This window comes from Scyliorhinus canicula, chromosome 25, assembly GCF_902713615.1.
Source record: "Scyliorhinus canicula chromosome 25, sScyCan1.1, whole genome shotgun sequence".
Taxonomy (NCBI): Eukaryota; Metazoa; Chordata; class Chondrichthyes; order Carcharhiniformes; family Scyliorhinidae; genus Scyliorhinus; species Scyliorhinus canicula.
The window spans coordinates 24,083,900-24,090,274 of record NC_052170.1 but is presented as its reverse complement, the minus strand read 5'-3'; the positions used below and the strand labels follow the sequence as shown (position 1 = coordinate 24,090,274).

The window sequence follows — 6,375 nt, the reverse complement described above, 5'->3', positions numbered from 1 at the left end:
ACGGGGATATTCCCGGGAGCGGGAGAGAGAGAGAGGCGGAGATATTCCCGGGGGTGTGAGAGAGAGAGACGGGGATATTCCCGGGAGCGGGAGGGAGAGAGAGAGGGAGAGAGAGAGATGGGGATATTCCCGGGGCAGGAGAGAGAGTGAGACGGGGATATTCCCGGGAGCGGGAGGGAGAGAGAGAGAGACGGGGATATTCGCGGGGCAGGAGAGAGAGTGAGACGGGGATATTCCCGGGAGCGGGAGGGAGAGAGAGCGAGAGAGAGACGGAGATATTCCCGGGGCAGGAGAGAGAGAGAGACGGGGATATTCCCGGGAGCGGGAGAGAGAGAGAGAGAGAGAGAGAGACGGGGATATTCCCGGGAGCGGGAGAGAGAGAGAGAGACGGGGATATTCCTGGGAGCGGGAGAGAGAGAGAGACAGGGATATTCCCGGGAGCAGGAGTGAGTGAGAGAGAGAGACGGGGATATTCCCGGGAGTTGGAGAGAGAGAGAGACAAAGATATTCCCGGGAGCGAGAGAGAGAGAGAGAGAGAGACGGGGATATTGCCCAGAGCGGGAGAGAGAGAGAGACGGGGATATTCCCGGGAGCGGGAGAGAGAGAGAGAGAGAGACGGGGATATTCCTGGGAGCGGGAGAGAGAGAGAGACAGGGATATTCCTGGGAGTGGGAGAGAGAGAGAGAGAGAGATGGGGATATTCCCGGGAGTGGGAGAGAGAGAGAGACAGAGATATTCCCGGGAGCGAGAGAGAGAGAGAGAGAGAGAGACGGGGATAGTCCCGGGAGCGGGAGAGAGAGAGAGACAATGACGGGGATATTCCCGGGAGCGGGAGAGAGAGAGAGACGGGGATATTCCTGCGAGTGGGAGAGAGACGGGGATATTCCCAGGAGTGGGGGAGAGAGAGAGAGACGGGGTTATTCCCGGGAGCGGGAGAGAGAGAGAGGCAATGACGGGGATATTCCCGGGAGCGGGAGAGAGAGAGAGACGGGGATATTCCCGCGAGCGGGAGAGAGAGTGAGAGAAGGGGATATTCCCGGGAGCGGGAGAGAGAGAGAGAGAAAGGAATATTCCCGGGAGCGGGAGAGAGAGAGAGAGAGAGACAGAGATATTCCCAGGAGCGGGAGAGACAGAGAGAAAGAGACAGGGACAATCCCAGGAGGGGGAGAGAGAGAGAGACGGAGATATTCCCGGGAGTGGGAGAGAGAGAGACGGGGATATTCCCGGGAGCGGGGGAGAGAGAGAGGCGGAGATATTCCCGGGAGCGGGAGAGTGGGAGACGGGGATATTCCCGGGAGCGGGAGAGAGAGAGAGACGGGGATATTCCCGTGAGCGGGAGAGATAGAGAGACGGGGATATTCCCGGGAGCGGGAGAGATAGAGAGACGGGGATATTTCCGGGAGCGGGAAAGAGAGAGAGGCGGAGATATTCCCGGGAGCGGGAGAGTGGGAGACGGGGATATTCCCGGGAGCGGGAGAGAGAGAGAGACGGGAATATTCCCGGGAGCGGGAGAGAGAGAGAGATGGGGATATTCCCGGGAGCGGGAGAGAGAGAGAGATGGAGATATTCCCGGGAGCGGGTGAGTGAGAGAGAGACGGGGATATTCCCGGGAGCGGGAGAGAGAGAGAGAGAGAGAGATGGAGATGTTCCCGGGAGCGGGAGAGAGAGAGAGAGAGATGGGGATATTCCACGGAGCAGGAGGGACGGGGATATTCCCGGGAGCGGGAGAGAGAGAGACGGGGATATTCCCGGGTGCGGGAGAGAGAGAGAGAGAGAGAGAGATGGGGATATTCCCAGGAGCGGGAGAGAGAGAGAGATGGAGATATTCCCGGGAGTGGGAGAGAGAGAGGGACGGGGATATTCCCGGGAGCGGGAGAGAGAGAGAGGCGGAGGTATTCCCGGGAGTGGGAGAGAGAGAGGGACGGGGATATTCCCGGGAGCGGGAGAGAGAGAGAGGCGGAGATATTCCCGGGAGTGGGACGGGGATATTCGCGGGAGCGGGAGAGAGAGAGACGGGGATATTCGCGGGAGCGGGAGAGAGAGAGAGAGAGAGAGACGGGGATATTCCCGGGAGCGGGAGAGAGAGAGAGGCGGAGATATTCCCGGGGGTGTGAGAGAGAGAGACGGGGATATTCCCGGGAGCGGGAGGGAGAGAGAGAGGGAGAGAGAGAGATGGGGATATTCCCGGGGCAGGAGAGAGAGTGAGACGGGGATATTCCCGGGAGCGGGAGGGAGAGAGAGAGAGACGGGGATATTCGCGGGGCAGGAGAGAGAGTGAGACGGGGATATTCCCGGGAGCGGGAGGGAGAGAGAGCGAGAGAGAGACGGAGATATTCCCGGGGCAGGAGAGAGAGTGAGATGGGGATATTCCCGGGAGCGGGAGGGAGAGTGAGAGAGAGAGACGGGGATATTCCCGGGAGCGGGAGGGAGAGAGAGCGAGAGAGAGACGGAGATATTCCTGGGGCAGGAGAGAGAGAGAGAGACGGGGATATTCCCGGGAGCGGGAGGGAGAGAGAGAGAGAGAGACGGGGATATTCGCGTGAGCGGGAGGGAGAGAGAGAGAGAGATATTCCGGGGAGCGGGAGAGAGAGAGGGAGACGGGGATATTCCCGGGAGCGGGAGGAGAGAGAGAGACGGAGATATTCCCGGGGCAGGAGAGAGAGTGAGATGGGGATATTCCCGGGAGGGGGAGGGAGAGAGAGAGAGAGAGACGGGGATATTCGCGGGAGCGGGAGTGAGAGAGAGCGAGAGAGAGATGGGGATATTCCCGGGAGCGGGAGAGAGAGAGAGATACGGGGATATTCCCGGTAGCGGGTGAGATAGAGACAGGGATATTCCCGGGAGCGGGAGAGAGAGAGACATAGAGAGAGAGTCGGAGATATTCCCGGGAGCGGGAGAGAGAGAGCGACGGGGATATTCCCGGGAGCGGGAGAGAGAGAGAGAGAGACGGCGATATTCCTGGGAACGGGAGAGAGAGAGAGACGGGAATATTCCCGGGAGCGGGAGAGACAGGGATATTCCCGGGAACGGGAGTGAGAGAGAGAGTTGGAGATATTCCCGGGAGCGGGAGAGAGAGAGAGATGGAGATATTCCCGGGAGCGAGAGAGAGAGAGAGAGAGGGACACGGGGATATTCCCGGGAGCAGGAGAGAGAGAGAGAGAGAGAGAGACGGGGATATTCCCGGGGCAGGAGAGAGAGAGAGAGAGAGACGGGGATATTCCCAGGAGCGGGAGTGAGAGAGAGAGAGACGGGGTATTCCCGGGAGCAGGAGAGAGAGAGAGAGAGAGAGAGAGACGGGGATATTCCCGGGAGCGGGAGTGAGAAAGAGAGAGACGGGGATATTCCCGGTGCAGGAGAGAGAGAGAGAGAGACGGGGATATTCCCGGGAGTGGGAGACGGGGATATTTCCGGGAGCGGGAGAGACGCGGATATTCCCGTGTGGTGAATGTCATTCACACTGTATTGTATTGTATGGTATTATGTCCTTGTGGGCTCTGTCTGTGAGCCGTTGCGTGGCTTTGCCCATAGAGGGAGATAAGGAGCTTGTACAGGGCTCCACGCTTGTCTCCGCCCATGGCTCCGCCCATGGCCCCTCCCACTACCGGAAGTATATTGTGCTACAGCCGTGTGAGCCTGCCCTCAGTTCTTCTGGTCGCAGGCAGTCTCAGTTGTAAGACTATTAAAACCACAGTTTACTTCCAATCATGTTCCGAGTGAATTGATGGTCACATCAGAGAGAGAGAGACGGGGATATTCCCGGGAGAGAGAGAGAGAGAGGGATATTTTTGGGAGCGGGATAGAGAGAGAGAGACGGGGATATTCCCGGGAGCGGGAGAGAGAGAGAGAGAGACGGGGATATTCCCGGGTGCGGGTGAGAGAGAGAGAGAGAGAGACGGGGATATTCCCGGGAGCGGGAGAGAGAGAGAGCGAGATGAGGATATTCCCGGGAGCGGGAGACAGAGAGAGAGGGAGACGGGGATACTCCCGGGAGCGGGAGAGAGAGAGAGAGAGACGGGGATATTCCCGGGAGCGGGAGAGAGAGGGAGAGAGAGAGACGGGGATATTCCCGAGAGCGGGAGAGAGAGAGAGACGAGGATATTCCCGGGACCGGGAGAGAGAGAGAGAGAGAGAGAGAGAGATGGGGATATTCCTGGGAGGAAAGCTGTAAACTGCAGCAAGATATCAATGGGCTGGTCAGGTGGCTGGATATGTGAGCAACACAACTCCATGTGGGGAAGTGACAGGAAATGGGTTTTGGGAGGACAGTCAGTGCAATGGGAGCGATGCACAATGAGGGATGGATATTGAGATATGTGGTGGAGCAGAGGGATCTCAGAGTTTATATCCACTGATTCCTGATGACAGCAGGACAGAGAAATAAGGGGTGGGATTCTCCCCTATGCGGCGGGGCGGGGGGGGTCCCGGCAGGATGGAGTGGTGTGAATCAGTCCGGCGTTAGGCCGCCCCAAATGTGCGGAATCCTCCGCACCTTCAGGGGCCAAGCCCTCAGCTTTAGGGTCTAGGCCCGCGCCGGAGTGGTTGCCGTCCTGATGGCTGGTGTGGAAGGCCTTTGGCGCCATGCCAGCCGAGGCCGTAGGGACTCTGCCAGCCGGCGGAAGTCCGCGCATGCACAGGAGCATCAGCGGCTGCTGAGGTTATCCCTGCACATGTGCGGGGGGGGGGGTCACTTCCGCATCTGCCATCGCGGAGGCAATGGCCAACGTGGAGCGGAAGGTGTGCCCCCACGGCACAGGCCCGCCCGTGGATCGGCGGGCCCCGATCGCGGGCCAGGCCACCGTGGGGGCAACCCCCTGGTCCAGATCGCCCCGCGCCCCCCCCGAGGACCCTGGAGCCCGCTCACGCCGCCTGGTCCAGCCGGTAAGGGAGGTGGTTTAATTCATGCCGGCTGGACCGGCATTACAGCAGCGGGACTTCGGCTCATCGCGGGCCGCAGAATCGGCGGAGTGGGCCCCCCCCGACTGGTGCTGGAGAATTTGGCGGCCGGCAGGGGCGGGATTCACGCCGCCCCCGGCGATTCGAATCCCACCCAAGGTGCTCAAGATGGTGTGAGGAGACTTTCCCTTATTGGTCATGGCCTTGAGTTGAAGAGGAAGGAGGTGTTTCTCTAATCGGATAAAAGAATTGTCAGACCAGAGCTCGCGGACTGTGTACAGTTCTGGTCACCACAGAGCAGGAAGAATGAGATCAGACTTGAGAACGTACAGAGATGATTAACGGGGACATTGACATGAATGAGAAACTGTAATCAGGAGGAGAGATTGGATTGGCTGAGTTGTTTATCTTTGAACACAGGAGGCTGAGGGGAGATTTAATTGTAATGTCTAAAATGGGGAGGAATCTGGAGTGGGTGGATTAGGAAGAACCAGTTTCCATTGGCAGAGACGTCAATAACCAGGAGCAAAGATTGAAAATAATTGTTGGCAGATTGATGGGGGGATGAGGAGGAATCTTTTCACCCACAGGGCGGTGTGAACCGCACAATCTGACAGAGCCAGAAGGGGGCGCCCTGCTTCTTCAACCAGCATGGAGACAATGGATCGAATGGCCTCGTTCTGCACCGTGAATCTTTCCACATTCACAAATATTTCCCCCGATCCCAGCAAGTACCTTTACTCTCTATCTCAGTGCTACCTTCCTGGGAATCTCCCATTATTCCCCATGTTTCACTCTGTAGAATCCACATCTTCCCTTTCCCAGGATTCACTCCCTGCCCCATTGTTCTGAATAATGATCCCAGTTTCTCTGAAGTTTCACTGATGAGTTTAATTTAGTTTCCCCCTGGACTTACCCGTTGAATCTGTACCATCCAGTGGCAAGGTTGTCATCACATTTGAAACTAGAACAGTCAGTATTGGCACACTTTGTGCTTCTCCATGGCTGGTCCAGGACTGTGTGATTCACACACGGGTCGGCAGACAGTAAATGGCAGCAATCTGTAAAGATTGTAAAGATAAAGTTTAGGAAATGTTCCACACTGACTCGTATCCATTGAAACATTAAAAACCTCCGTTTCACCCACTGCTCTGCTATCAAATCCCTGAAATGAAAGCGGGAATGTCTGCTCCTTCCCGAGACCAGCACCCGGAACTCCCCACCCTCACCCCCCGACTCCCAGCTCCATCAAACATCAGACTTTGGCTCGATTCACTAATTGGGAATGTTCCATTGGGAGCAGGTTTAGCCGCATGTTTCCGAGTACTCGCCGTGCCGAGACACACATGGATATACAACGTGACTCGCGCTGTATATGGAGCCTCAGCGGGGAACACGTGGCCGAGGCTGCACACAGGCCCCGTTTTGTACATCAGGGAGCTCCGCTCGCCAGAACTCCCCAGTGTAACGAGAGAGCGGGAA

The 6,375-nt window shown here is 57.7% G+C and overlaps 1 protein-coding gene across 6 annotated transcripts in view; it reads left to right on the top strand.

Moving 5' to 3' along the window:
* LOC119957094 (pancreatic secretory granule membrane major glycoprotein GP2-like) overlaps nucleotides 1-6,375 on the top strand; it is a 265,465-nt gene that overhangs the window by 54,642 nt on the left and 204,448 nt on the right. The window lies entirely within an intron of this gene.